General features: G+C 39.9%; 1 non-coding gene across 1 annotated transcript; it reads left to right on the top strand.

Annotated features, from left to right (window-relative positions):
* The first annotated feature begins 668 nt into the window (after positions 1–668).
* Positions 669–771, top strand: LOC120879727. The gene has a single exon (XR_005724873.1). It is a non-coding gene; the product is annotated as a U6 spliceosomal RNA (small nuclear RNA).
* The last annotated feature ends 15272 nt before the right edge of the window (positions 772–16043 follow it).

The following is a 16043-nucleotide window of genomic DNA, read 5'->3' on the forward strand; positions in this document are numbered from 1 at the left end:
AAATGTTAAAGCAAGAAAATATTTAGGAATCATTTGGTCTAGAGGTTTTTGAACTTTTTCTCTTTTTAAAGTAGTGCAACCTTTTCTTCCAAAGAGATCAAACCAAGAAATCCAACATAAAGTCATTTATAAATGGAACAGCTCTGGCTATCCCCAGCGGCTCTTCTGAAGCATCCCGGTAGAGAGGTGAACTGATTTTGTCAAAGTCATCCAGGCTGAGGAGGGATTCAGCAGACCCCAGAGTCAACCAGTCTCTCATACTCAGTCCAATACTCCGTTCATTGCACCATGTCATACTGAATGCTGATCTGACAACCCACAAAGCTAAGATACAGAACTTCTGGCCTAAAGATGTAAATGTGGTGCTGGTATTGTAAAGTTATGGGATAGCTAGTCAATAAACATATTTTTTTTTCTTGTTATATTCCAAGGAGCAAAGATGAAACCTGGGTAGCTGAGGTTTCTTGCAGACCTGATTCTGGGGACATTGAAAGGGCAAGGAGTTCACTGTGCTGGATGAAAATTCTGCTGCTAAAGTCCTTTCATGTGATATTGATTCTCTATTTTGTTGCACCTATATCTTTATTTTTAAAATTCATGGTACATATGAAGAAGTTTGTGTAATAGCTACATAAAGTTTAATAATAAAAATATGAACATCTTGGATCTCACTTCAGCAGCATATTTACTAAAATTGAAACAATACAGAAAAGATTAGCATGGCCCCTGCACAAGGATGATATGCAAATTCATAAATCGTTCCATAATTTTTTACTACTGTATTTGTTACCAAAAGTGGTTCTACATATGCTACTAAAAAAGAATCGGGAAATTCCTAATGTCCTGAGTACTAATAATAAAGCTTAAAAATGCTTTTATATTCATATATACAGAAAGAATGAGGTTATTTCCAATACTGCTGAATCTCTCATATGTGCCCTGCTCCTGTTCAATCTCCCTGTCTCCCAGGCACCAGTCTGAATCTTGTGTATTTGCTTGCTTTTCACTCTAGTTTTACTACCATATATGCATCTCTAAGGGGCTTCCCAGGTGATGTTAGAAATAAAGAACCTGCCTGCCAATGCAGGAGATATAAGAGATGAGGATTTGATTCCTGGGTCAGGAAGATCCCCTGGAGGAGAGCATGGCAACCCACTCTAGATTTCTTGCCTGGAGAATCCCATGGACAGAGGAGCCTGGCAGGCTACAGTTCACAGGGGCACAAAGGGTTGGACACGACTGAAGAGACTTTGCACGCATGCCCAGTATGCATCTCTAACCAATGTATTATCTAGTTTTGTCTGTGTTTAACATTATAGAAATGGAATCATTTCTCATCTTTCTTCTTTTGCCCAGCTTTATGCTCTAGAACATTTCTCTCATTGCAGAAAGCCGTGTCTATTATCTCTAGATATTTATCCCTGAAGTTGAGTAGAGATTAACCCAGGATGTTAGTTATTAGTATTTAGTGTTGTGTAACGTTTTACCATCTGAATAACCACCATGGATTTATTCATATTACAGTTGCTGGATATTTGGTATATTTCTAAATTTTGCTTCTATAAAGTGCTTCTGTGAGTATTGTACCTTTTCTCTTCTGTAATTGCTGCTCTAGGATATACACTCAGGAACTGACATGGTGGGTGAAGGGTGGAAACATTTTAAAATGTTACCAGGTGAGAACTAATAACTTCACTCTCTTCTCCCTCCCCCACTTTCTTCTTTCCCTTTTTTCTTCCCCTTCCTCTTCTCTTCTCTCCTTTTTTTATCATTGGACCTTAGGTGTTTAAATTGGATTAAACACAATTTTTGGCTCATGACACACTCTCAGCATTGGACCATACAAGTTCTTCTCTTTATCTACATATTCATCCATTCATCTATCTAATCATCCATTCATCTATTTGCCTATTAAAAACATACCATCTTGGATAAGGAAATGGCAACCCACTCCAGTATTCTTGCCAGGAGAATCTCATGGACAGAGGAGCCTGGTGGGCTGCAGTCCATGGGGTCACAAAGAGTCAGACATGACTGAGCATCTGAGTATCAGAAAATAAAAAATTCTAGCTGATTCATTTTGCTGTGTAATACAAACCAATACAACATTGTAAACCAACTATACTCCAATAAAAATTAATTTTAAAAAGAAGTGGAAAAAAATGAGACGACAAAGGAATATGTATACTATGATTCAGTTTTAAAAAAATAAAATGTGTGTAAGTGGATACATACACAAAGGAAAAAAAAACAGTTATGCAAATATAAAGGAAAAAAGCTCACTTTCACGTGGAAGTGAAATAATGTGTGATTTCTTTTCCTTGGTGCATATCCATAGTTTTCTAAACTGTCTTTTCTTCTACTTTCTACCTTAACTTTTGTAATTAAAAAAATAATAAATGTTGATGCTTGAAGGAAAAAACAAACAAAAAAATACCATCTGACCAATAGGCAGATGTTTACCAATTACTTAGCAATTACTTGCGCCCTCTTCTCTTATCCTGTTCTTTTGCCTCCCCTGCAGAGGTAGCCACTATATTGAATTTTGAACTGTAATATATATATATATATATTTACTTTTTAGGAAAAGTTATTTTTGGATACCCATACACCATGATACAGCACCAATCGTGTTATAGAAAATTATCCCAAATGCTAGTATCTTAAAACAACAATTATCATTTATTATCTTAGAATTACTGCGGGTCAGGAATTCAGAGAGGGCACATTTGGGTGGCTTATCTCCGCTCCATGAAGTTTTCTGTGATCTCAGCTGAAGACTCAAATCCCGAGGGGGCTGGAATCATCTGAAGGCTTGACGGGGCCTACAGCACCCACTGCTAAGGTGCTCCCCACCATGGCTGGCCGTGAGAGGACCGGTATGATGCTTCTCTCCATGTGGGTCTCTCTACATGCTGTCTTCTCTCAGGGCTGCTGCGTATCCCCATGACATGGCATCTTGCTTTAGTGAGCATATCAACCATTGTTTCGTCTAGCCTAGATGCCATCTCAAAGAATAACATGATGAAAATCATAACATTTCTCCATTTTCTTATTCAAAATAGATAAGGATCTTGAATTTGTAGAGAAATAATCTATAAATTATTCAAGTGGAATAACAGACTCTGGGTTATCAGTTACAATCTAGGGCATGTGAGTCAATGAAGACACTGGTTGCAAAAAGTCAACATGTTCTGATTGTCATTTAAGGGTATTGGAAACTAAATAGCATCATGGAAGAGAAAGATGTGTTCATCCCAGCAAATGTGCTGTTTTTGAGCCCAGGCACTGTGCCACAGGAAAGAAAGGATGCCTCCAGAGGAAAGTGGTTATGGGGAGATAGATAAGATATAAGCATGACTATGAGAGAGTGAGTATGAATATATGTGAGAGAGATGAAATAGGGTAGGGGAGGCAGGAGCTGATTTTATGAAAACAGAGTGAAAAGGTTAGTAGTATCCAGCCCAGAAAGGTAAAGTCTGAGAGGATTCAATAACAAAGAGGACACAGATGTCCTGAATTTCTAAAGAAGTTGTCTTTGAGAGGTTGTTGCTGTTGTTCAATCACCTAGTCGTGCCCGACTCTTTGCGACACCATGGACTGCAGCATGCCAGGCTTCCCTATCCCTCACCATCTCCTGAAGTTTGCACAAGTTCATGTCCATTGCATTGGTGATGCCATCCAACCATCTCATCCTCTATCACACTCTTCTCCTTCTGCCCTCAATCTTTCCCAGCATCAGGGACTTTTCCAATGAATCAGCCGTTTGCATCAGGTGACCAAAATACTGGAGCTTCAGTTTTAGCATCAGTTGTTCCAATGAGTATTCAGGGTTGATTTCCTTTAAGATTGACTGCTTTGATTTCCTTGCTGTCCAAGGCACTCTCAAGAGTCTTCTCCAGCACCACAGTTTGAAGTTATCAATTCTTTAGCATTCTGCCTTCTTTACCATCCAGCTCTCACAACCATACGTGACCACTGGGAAGACCATAGCCTTGACTATACAGACCTTTGTCAGCAGAGTAATGTCTCTGCTTTTCAACACTCTGTCTAGGTTTGTCATAGCTTTCCTGCCAAGAAGCAATCATCTTCTGATTTTATGGTTGCAGTCACCATCCGCAGCAATTTTAGAGCCCAAGAAGAGAAAATCTGTCACTACTTCCACCTTTTCCCCTTCTATTTGCCAGATCTTAGTTTTTTTAATATTTACTTTTTTCACTCCTTTATCCTCATCAAGAGGTTCTTTAGTTCCTCTTCACTTTCTGCCATTCCCTTATTTGAGGTTGTTGTTTCTCCCTCCCTCTTGATTCCAGCTTGTAACTCACCCAGCCCAATGTTTCTCATGACGTGCTCAGCGTATAGGTTAAATAAACAGGGTGACAGCAGACAGCCATGTCGTACTCCTTTCTCAATCATGAACCAATCACTTGTTCCATAGAGGATTCTAACTGTTGCTTCTTGATCTGCATACAGGTTTCTCAGGAGACAGGTATGATGGTCTGGAATTCCCATCTTTTTAAGAGCTTTCCACTGTTTGTTATGATCCCCACAGTCTAAGGCTTTAGTGTAGTTGATGAAACAGAGGTAGATCTTTTTCTGGAATTCTCTTGCTTTCTTTATGATCCAGTGAATGTTGGCAATTTGCTCTCTGGTTCCTCTGCCTTTTCTAAACCCAGCTTGGGTGCCGGGGAGTTCTTGGTTCACATAATGCTGAAGTCTAGCATGTAAGATTATAAGCATGACCTTGCTAGCACAGGAAATGAGTGCAATTGTCCGGTGGTTTGAACATTCTTTAATACTGCCCTTCTTGGGAACTGGGATGAGGATTGACCTTTTCCAGTCCTGTGGCCACTGCTGGGTCCTCCAGATTTGCTGACATATTGAGTGCAACACTTTGATCATCTTTTAGGGTTTTGAATAGCTCTAGTGGAATTCCATCATCTCCACCTCCACTTATTGACAGCAGTGCTTCCTGAGGCTCAACTTACTTGACTTCACACTCCAGAATGTCTGGCTCTGGGTGACTGACCACACCATTGTAGTTAGCTGGTTCATTAAGATCTTTTTTGTACAATTCTTCCATGTATTCTTTCCATCTCTTTATCTTTGAAAAGTAAGCTTTGCATAATATAAGAAAGTCCCACTTCATATAGGGATAATGCACTTTTGTTTCTTACTACTGTAGAATCGGGGCAATTTCTGAAAATATAAATCTAGAAGGGTTACATGTTTATGGTTGATAGAACTGACTGTGGAGGGAAGAGCTTTGGTTTTTGTGTTTATTTTGGGTTCTGATCTGACTTTTTGAGTTCACAACCAAGAGGACAACTCTGACTTCCATAAGATGCTTTTTGGGGTCTCTGTCATAGCTGGTATCCTGAATCAGAAGAGCAGCTTTTCTGTTTTTATAGACGAATGCATACATGTATCAAGCATCTTCTGATCTCCCAGGAGAGAGATCCACAGGAGTGTAGGAGGATCCACAGATGTTGCTTGCACTTTGGATTAGTGATGTGAGGGCTAGTGCTTTGATAGCAGTTGGTAGTTCATACTTTTTTTTTTTTTTAAAGTGGAGTGAGGGGAGCTAAACCCAGTGGTTGGCAGGGGTCACAGGGACTACTATGGGCTCATGAATTACTGCCAATATCCAGTGACACTGGTCAGCAAGTTTGAAATCTGTATGGGTGGAATAAGCCTTGGGACAGAGTAAGAAGGAAAAACCTAATGAATTCTGTTAAAGAAGCCTCACTTGGACCCTAGTTCAGTTGGTTCCATAAAGAAACCCATATGGCAATGGACAAAGATGAGATTCTTTTATGTTTTTAACAGGTTTCGTCCAGAAAAATCCAAGATCTATTTAATCTTGGGTTTCTAGCTTCCTTCATTTAGCCATCTGAATCAAGGATATGGGTACATCCCAATCCAACAACCACATTTCCCTGAATTATTTTACAAATGATAGAAATATCTGGAACTTTAATGCCATAGGATCATGTGAATAGAGATGAATTGATGTTTAAATGGATCTCCAAGCCTCAGGAGGACAGGTACAGTGTCTGTCTAGCTCATCATCGTGTTCTGTTACCTCTCTTAGTGACTGACATATAATAGATGCACAAAATAATTGGATTAATAATTAATACGTAAAGTAAGGATGACTTGGGCTTCCCTGGTGGCTCAGTGGTAAACAATCCTCTTGCCAATGCAAGAGACGTGGGTTCAATCCCTGGGTCGGGAAGATCCCCTGGAGAAGGAAATGGCAACCCACCCCAGTATTCTTACCTGGAGAATCCCATGGACAGAGGAGCCTGGCCGACTACAGCCCATAGGGTCACAAAGAGTCAGATGTGACTGAACGACTAAACAACAAAGATGACTTGGGGTTTCCTTTCTATTTATTTATAGTTATGTGTATTAAATAGATCTATTGGGCCTTTAGATCTTAATTTGTCCCATCTAATAGTTATTTAACTCTGAGATATTTTCAGCATGGTTAAGTTCGTTCCTAAAAAAATGAAAATAAATATCTAGCTAGGTAATTTCACTGGAAATGAGCAATGAGGGAGATGGAATTGGATTCTTAATTGGTGGCTCTAAGAAAATTCATGCTTGAATTCTTCTGGGGTGAGAGAGTATCACCCTTCAGATCTTAAGAGTTCTTAAAAGGGAGGTGTAGTATTTCAGAAACAACCCTTTCAAGCCATAATGCCTTTCATCAAAGGCTTTTAAAGCACTTTGTCTTTAACAGGGCCCACGTCTACCTCCTGCTCAGCTCACACACATGCCGCTCTTTGAGGTCAGTAGAGGCTAAAAGTACTGAGAAAACAAGCCAATGTAGGTAGTGGAGGCTGCAACCTAGTCATATTTCAGTCTTAAATGTGAGTGTGTATACCTGAGACTTCAAAGAAGTCTATGTAGGCCAGAATGAAATCAAGCATGAAGTCCAAAGAAAACCAGCTGTCAGATGAGGGGAATTTAGGTCTCACCATTAGAACTCTTGCAGAATGGAATAGTTTGCCATGGAAGGTAGTGAGTTCTTCATCATGGGAGATATTCAAGCTGAGATTGACTGACCTCTTGATTGGCAATGAAATGGTGGAGGGGGTGAGCAGGACCTACACTCTAGATGGAAGAACCAGCTTCATGGTCTATGAGAACCCTCATCCCTTCATGTCTAAGAGTCTGAAATTAAGTCTGCCTCTTCTTCCTGGAACAGGCCATCATTAAATCTATGATTTACTGGGACCCTCATCTACCCACATTCCCCACTCCATCCCATTACTTAAGTTGAGTGAGACAGAGGCAAGTGACTCCACCTCAGATAACTGTCTATTTGGCATCAGAAATGAATTAAAAATGGAACTCCCATTGACTAGGGCGCATTCATCACTGATATTCCAAATGAAGACCCTGAGCCTGGAGGGAATCTGAATCACCAATGATTTGGTTGGGTTTCCTATTCTAGGCTTGTCAAGACAGGATGTGGCTCTGGTAGATTTTATCCTGGCTAATCAAGTCATTAATTGTCTGTGTTGTGTTTTCACGGGAATGTGTGTCTGAGTGTGATTGCTTTGGGGAAATTATTGTGTTTGCTTAGTCTGGTGCGTGGTTCTCAAACCTTCGTGTGCATCAGAATTACCTCCGGGCTTGTTTAAAAGACAGACTGCAGAGCCCCACCTTCAGGTTTTCTGATCCAATGGGTCTGGAATGTGGCCAAAGAAGTTGCCTTTTTAGCAATTTTCTAGCTGTATTAGTTTTCTAATGCCACTGTAACAAATCATCACAAATTCAGGGGCTTAAAACAACACTAATGTGTTATCTTAACATTCTGGAGATCAGAAGTCCAAAATGGGTCTCACTGGGAGAAAATCAAGGTGTTGGCAGGGTTGTGTGGTGGCTCCAGGGGAGAATCCATTTCCTTGTACTTTTCAGCTTCTGGATGCTGCCTGGCATTCCTTCCCTCCCCATGGCCCCCTTCCATCTTCAAAGCCAGCAACTGAATTGAGTTTTTCTCATAATATTCTCTCTCTGGTTCTTCCCTTGTATAAGGATCCTTGTGATGGCACTGGACTCACTTCGGTGATTTTATTTAATTTTTTCTTAATATATTTATATATTTTATTGAGGTATATAGTTAACTCCCTTCCCCTGTGGGAAGGGGCTTCCCTTGTGGCTCAGCTGGTAAAGAATCCATCTGTGATGCAGGAGACCTGGGTTCGATTCCTGGGTTGGGAAGATCCCCTGGAGAAAGGAAAGGCTACCCACTCCAGTATTCTGGCCTGAAGAATTCCATGGATTGAATAGTCCATGGGGTCACAAAGAGTCAGACACAACTGAACAACTTTCACTTTCATAGTAACTTATAATGTTTCAGGTACACAGCAAGGTGATTCACTTGTCTGTGTACACATATGTTACCTTTGAAATTATTTTCCATTATAGGTTATTATAAGATATTGACTATAGTTCCCTGTGCTATACAGTAAACCTTTATTGCTTGCTGAATATCTATTTTTTAAAAATTGGAAATCTAGCATTCTATTCATACTAAGTGAAGCAAGTGAGTAGTCTCTTTTTTTCTGTTTTTCTTTTTAAAAAATTTATTTTTTTAATTGGAGAATAATTGCTTTACAAAATTTTGTTGGTTTCTGCCAAACATCAACATGAATCAGCCATAGGTATACATATGTCCTCTCCCTCATGAACCTCACTCCCATCTCCCTCCCCATCAAACCCCTCTAGGTTGTTACAGAGCCCCTGTTTGAGTTCCCAGAGCCAGGTAAGATGTATGGAGAGAGTAACGTGGAAACTTACATTACCATATGTAGATAGCCAATGGGTAATCTTATTTTAAAGCCAGCTGATTTGCAGCCTTAATCTCATCTCCAAACGTAACTTTTCCTACCTGTGAAAGTGGTTTGTTCACTGGTCCCAAGGATAAGGACAGGGTCATCTCTGAGGGCCATGAAGCGACTGAGTACGCATGCATGCATTCTGCCAGTTCCATGACAGGTGCTATTGGTGCTGCTGGGCTGAGGTCCATGTTTTGAGAACCTTTGGTTTAGCGACTCAGGGACTGATCAAAGGCTTCAGAGTTATGGGTTGGGGATGGCTTGTCACTAAAATTGGGCAGGAACACTCAGGTCTTGTGGAGAACTACCATTCCATATGGTTTAAGATTTTTCTAAAAAATACTTCTATTTACTTTTTGGCTGTGTTGGGTCTTAGTTGCCACATGCAGGATCTTCACTGTGTCTGTGGGCTCTCTAGTTGCAGCGCATGGACTCTCTAGTTGTGGCACGTGGGCTCAGTACTGTGGTGCGTGGGCTTAGTTGTTTTGTAGCATGTGGGATCTTAGTTCGCTGACCAGGGATTGAACCCACATCCCCTGCATTACAAGGTGGATTCTTAACCGCTGCACCACCAGGGAAGTCCCTGTTTTAAAATTTCATCACACTTTTTAGCAAAATACTACTGTGTAAGATATTAATCCCAAGATCCCTATGGACATCCAAAGAGGTGGCCTGTTTCACAGGACTCCAACATTCTGCTGGGCTCCCATTAGTCTATTTCACCCCTTGGACCTGTATCGTCTTTGCTGCTGCCATATTTATTACATCACGATGTCCCCCCCACTTTTATTTTGCCTGTTGAGACCCTGCTCCTGTTTAAGTCTCTGCAGCATCCTCAGCTATAATGTCTTTCCTAATTGCTCTAGCTCAATGCTATCTTGTTAGTTTACTGGATGCCCTCACATATGAAATTATTTGTTCCCCTAACAGCACTGTGAAGTAGGTAGTTTCCCTATTTCACAGCTGGAGAGAACAAGGCAGCATCAAGTTTTAGTAAGCTGCTCGAGTTCATTCAGCACTGGCAGGCCTGGGGAACTCAGTTTCTGCAATGGACTAAATGTTTGGTTCCCCCAACTTCATATGTTGAAGCCTAACCCCTCACGTGATGATGTTTGGAGATGAGGTCTTAGAAGGTGATTAGGTCATGAGGGTGGAGTGAAGTGAAGTTGCTTAGTCGTGTCCGACTCTCTGTGACCCCATGGACTGTAGCCTACCAGGGTCCTCTGTCCTTGAGATTTTCCAGGCAATAGTACTGGAGTGGATTGCCATTTCCTTCCCCAGGGGATCTTCCCGACCCAGGGATCGAACCCGGGTCTCCCACATTGTAGACAGACGCTTTACTGTCTGAGCCACCAGGGATGTCCTCATGAGGGTGGAGTCCTCACGAATGGGATTATTGTCCTTTAGAAGTGTTCCTAGAGAGCTCTGGCCATTCTGCCACAGAAGACACAGCAAGAAGATGGCGCTTGATGAACCAGGATGCGGTTTCTCACCAAGCATCAAGTCAGCAGATGCTGTGAACTTGGACTTCCCCGCCTCCAGAACTGTGAGAAATAAGTGTCTGTTGTTTGAGCTGCCCAGTTTATGTTATTTCTTTTACAACAGCCCCAACAGTCTAAGAACATCCCTCAAGCTGTCACTCAGGATCTGAGCTTATCCAGCACTGGGAAAGATGGGTATATTTGAGGAATTCATATCTAGTGAATTCCAGGTTGACTGACCAAACCTCAGCCTCAGGTGAGCCAGATATCCTCAGAGTCTGTGACTTCCTCTTTAAGCTCCTTCCTTGTCAGTCTGTGTCAAAGGAAAATTCTCTCTTGTTATGCTGCTCTTTATTGGGTAGCAGGATTTTTTTTTCCACTCTTGTAAATGGATGTAGATTTCCTTGCATGTGAATTTAACTTGTCAAATAGAAATACTGTCATTATAATTATGTACAACTGAAATGAGCTGCTGTCATTTAGAGCTTTATTCCTAGAGTCTCAAAGAAAGACTGTTGCAATGATGAGTATCCCAGATTTGGAGAAAGATTTATTACAACCAAACACTAGCAGCAATGTGTTTTCTGCAATCTGTAAACCTTCTGTACCATGACACAGATGGTCATTATTTTTTCTTTCACTTAGAAAAGATCTTGATCATCAGGCCCACGATTCTGATCTGGGTGAAAGGTTATAAGATTAGACTAGCTTCTTGGGATAGGAGAGGGAAGAGGAGGGCCAAAGACCTATAAAAAGTTATAACCCCAGGGTAGTAATTTTGTAAAACACTTGTATGAGTAGATAGTGATTCAGCACCAGTCTTTTTTTTTTTTCTTTTTCAAATATATATTTTATTTTTGGGTGGGTGAGTAGAATTAAAAAACAAAACAATGGATGGACATGGAATTAAGACAGTCTCATACCTCCTCTGGTCTTTCTCACTTCTGGTCTTTCATAGAAAGGATCCCACTGCATTCATTTCCTTGAGGATGTGAGTGAATAGGCTGAGATCGAAAAACATTTTTCTGCTGGTTGGGAAGGCTTGTTGGGTCAGTTCCCCTGAGTGGTCATGAGACAGTGCCCTGCCCAGCAGGTGTGTCCCTGAAGTGCATCTGTCATCAAAAAGGGAATTCCTCCTCATTGCAAATGAAGTGTGCTTGCTTGTCAGGTGAGTGAGTGCTGGTGAGCCCTGGGTCCCTGCCAAGCTTGTGCGGGTTTGGCTGTTGGAAGCATTCTGGGATGTAAGGAAACATTCCCTTGTAAACCCACGGAGTAAAATTCACTGTAATCTGATTAGTACTGTGATGAAAGATTCAGTCACTTCAAATTCTTAGGTTATGCCTTGAACATTCAGGAGAGATGTTAAATTAATTGACTAAAACATGAAAATTCAATAGAAGTTTTTAATGTTCTTCACTATATCCTAAAGCACTGTCAGAACATGAAATTAATATGGTAAATTTCCTTCTGTGTAATAGCCAGTGAGTATCCACAAAACCAGCATACAGACTTCTTAATTTTTGACTGGTTACCAAATCAAGGTATTTCTAGAAGAGAACTAGTTTCAAGATCAGTAGATAACAGAGACTTTAGGAGATGCCATGATGATGGTGGTGATGAAAAAAAAGTTATAGTAATTATCGTTTTTGGAGTGTTCTTTACACATATGACTACATTTAATCCTTGAACAACCCAATGAGGCAGGTGCTATAGACTCATTTTACAGATGAGGACATTGAGGCTTACAAACTTAACACACTTGCCCAAGGTACACAGCTAGTGAGTTTCAGAATTGAAATTCAAGTCAATCATTCTGACTCTAGAAACTGCTCTATTTACTGTCTCCTCATCAGAAATAAGTTAATTCTTTCTCTCTCTTCCTGCAGACTTCATTCTTTTTCATTTTGCTAATTTTCTTTATATTACATGATTTCCCAAGCATTGAATAAACACTTTTTATGTGCTAGGCGTGATGTTAAGAGGCAAAGATTCAAAGAGGAGTGAGGCTCAGACACTGTCTGCAAGAAACTTGCGGTAATCTTGCCTTCTTTCCTGCCCCTATCTCTTCTTCCTCACCTTCCTCTTTCTCCTTCATCCTCCTCCTCACTTTCATCCTCACTGCCAGGCATAGCAGATAACAGAGGCTACTCTACAAGACTTAAGAATTTTTCCTCTGAGTGAACTTTAACTGCTAAAGGTAGAAAAAATTAGAAGGCAACTATCTCCTTGCCAGGGGAATTCTGACAGGAGAAAGACAGATCTGAAGGGAAATGGTGCTAAAAATACCACCAAGATGTGAAGGACAGACTGATAGCCAGAGTCTTCAGAATGAGACAGTGTGAAGCTGGAGAAGGTGAAAATAACATTTGGTCCATGATCACTCCCAGAGTGATAATGATCTGCTTGTATGTGTCTACAGGGTGTGTGCACACAGGAAATGAGATGGTTGGGCACAGTTCTTCAGAATAATCTGCCAAAAAGATTAAGAGGGGCAGGGAGGGGAGGAAATGATTGATTATAATCCCTAAATAGATCTCTCTCTCTCTCTTTAGACCTTACATGCCATTTCATACTCTGGGCCTGCTCATAAAAAATCATAAAAATAGTTCTTATTTGAACTGTTTTTGGATATTTCCTTTGCTTTTAAAAGGCATGCTTCCCAGGGATCTAGAGAAACCCCTATGAAATCATATGGGCACCAATGGCAGAACACAGTCTTTTTCTCCTGATGTTTTATTCCATTTATCTCAAATGATCAGAATTTAATGAGATTTGAGTTCATGACTTTATTCCCGAGATGTACTGCCAGATTAAGTGAAAGCATGCATGTAAAAGCACTTTCTAAAGGATTAAAAATGGTCATGAAATCACTTTATGATACCAACCCCCAAAGCCTTTTACCCTTTCTGCTTAGATTTTTTTTTTACAACGGTCTACTCTGAGATTGTATTTGTTATTAGAAGCTTTGCAAAGGCCTCTAAAATGAGTGTTAAAATGAGACTTCTGCACTTGTAGGTTTCTGCTTTTTTGGATTGCCATGAAGCACTGTACTCCTGGCTGTTCTTCCAATGAGAGGTCTCCTGAGAATGTGGAGGTTTCTCAGTGGGCCTTGCTCCACTGAAGAGGCTGCAGTTCTAGATGTTGTATTTATTACTCGGTGTTCTCCAGAGAAGAACATTTATAGGGTACACGTGTGTTCTATTGATATATATTTGTGTGTGTATGTGAGAGAGATTTATTAATATATTGATTTACTTATTTATCAATTATGAGATTGCAGTGGCTAGCAAGTCTGAAATCCATAGTGAGGTCAGCAGGCTAGAAACTCAGGCAGAATTTCCATATCACAGTCTGGAGTCAGAATTTCTTCTTCAGGAAAACTCAGTCTTTTCTCTTGAGTCCTTTGGCTGATTGGATGGGGCTCACCCACATTATAGAGGGCAATCTGCTTTATATAAAGTCTATTGACTGTAAATGTTAATCACATTTTAAAAGTACCTCTAAAGCAATATCTAGGTTAGTTAGTGTTTGATCAAACAGTTGGGCACCATAGCTTAGTCAAGTTGATGGCTATCAAATTAGCCATCACAGATGTCCAGGCAGAGCCCAGGGGTATTTGGGGATCATGTTCAGAGTAGAAGGATGACAGGACCTGTCTTAAGACTAAGGTCAAACTCATGTTGTATGGTTGTGATGTCTGTCCTAAATAATACAGACTGTATTTCATGGAGGATGAACATAGGCCATCCACAGGGCTTGGCCTGAAAGTGAGGGAAATGGAGGGTGCCAGGTGGCAGCATAGATTCATGGACCTAAATCATAGAACGTTAAGGTGAGGATTTTCAGAGACAAAAACCTCTAGGGAGCCTCGTTGGCATCTTTGTCTAAATTAGAAAAAGGCTCCCCCTGCTTCTGAGCGGGAGTAGCCCCTAGCCAGGAGGCATGGTGAGCTCTGAAAGTCACTCCCCGCCAGGCACCTTAGCCAGGCGTCCTTGTGTTGTGGACAACCCTGCCAACCATAGGCATTGGTTTTGTTCATCATTTTATAGGTGAAAAACTGACTCCAGATATTGATGATGTTGCCAAAGGATGTGCCCAGGGTAATCCTGAATTTAGAATACTAGATTCTGAAACTAGAGTTTTGAGTAGCCCAGTGACATGTACCTTATTCTATGGGAGAGCAAGCCAGAGGAAGTGTGGACAGGAAAGAACCCTCCTCTTCAAATGTCTGGTCACCCTACGTACCAACTTACCAATTCCAGAGTTGCTCAATTTATTATAAACTAAAAATGCCCTCTGGGAGTATTGCCTCATTCACATATTATCATTGAATGACCACTCAGGTGATAATAGTGGTAATTCTTTATATCTAAAAAATACCTAATGGTTTTCAAATACATACACTATTCTATCCCAAAGATCACAAGGATTTCCTGGCTATTAAGGACTTTATTGAGGAAATTTATAGCCAATGACTCCAAGAGGCATTAAAAATATTTTTCTAAGCATACTTTCTGTTGAAGTATAACACATATACATTAAAGTACACAAACTGTTTAAGTGTAGAGCTCAGTGAATTTTTACAAACTGAATACAACTGTGTAACCCCCACCCAGATCAAGAAATAGAAATCAGCAGTAGCCTAAGAATCCCCTTTCTCTAACAATGTTGATGCCGAACTTTTCCTAGAGACACGCTGTACAAAGAGAACACGAGGAAAAATCCTAGTCAGATCTGTGCATCAGGCTGGGGTTAGATTCATCTGTGCTTAGCAAATTAAGGATGAAGAATGAGAAAGATATTAATAAATTCCTGGCTTTAATTGCTTTTAAAGCTTTTCTAAACCTTAACAATGTTTATTTCTTTTTACTCAGTGACTTTGATTCTTGGAATCTATCAGATTCAGAGACTTCCATACAAGCTGAGAAATTGGATTCAACCTAGGCATGAGCAATAAAGGCTCAGTTAAGTCAATTTTTCATTGACTGGTAAATTAACTATTATGCAATGATTAATCTTTGATTGAATGCTCATGACACAGTGAGAAGTAAAAAAGGCAAGATTCAGAAATGGTATGTATATTAGATAATAGTTATCTCAAATTTTGGTAAAAATGTCTGAACAATTGGAAAAAAAATACATGAGTACATAAACAATGGTGATCTCTAGGTGTGAAACTGTATCCAATTTTAATTTCATGCATTTTGTTTTCTGTACATTTTTATAAATTAAATATTTCTAAATGAGTATGTTACTTTAGTAACAAAATATTTAGAAAATTTTTACAAAACCGTTTGCCTTTGATATTTGTCTACTTATTAAATAACTATTTTTGTTAAAAATAAATAAGAGGCTGAAAAATATGCTTACTTTCTCATCAGGAAAGGACACAATAATTCCTTTGCCCACATTCTACAACCTTGACCTACTCTTATGAACTCACTGAAATTACATGTCCAGCTCTTTCTAATATGATACAAACCTTTTGAAAACTGAGACTATAAATGACGTGGAGCCAAACCAATGGCAGCCATTCTTCATATTTTTGTCATCCTTGAAACACATTTATAACCATTAAAAAAACATCTTCTTATCTACAGTATGGGTTTCAAAGAATGTGTTTTTTTTTAATAATTCTTCAAAAATTGATCATCTATACAGCACATGCTTGGCAATTCTCAATCAAAATATCCTGTCCCCTAAATACTTC

Source organism: Oryx dammah, unplaced genomic scaffold (assembly GCF_014754425.2).
Source record: "Oryx dammah isolate SB20612 unplaced genomic scaffold, SCBI_Odam_1.1 HiC_scaffold_20, whole genome shotgun sequence".
Lineage (NCBI taxonomy): Eukaryota > Metazoa > Chordata > Mammalia > Artiodactyla > Bovidae > Oryx > Oryx dammah.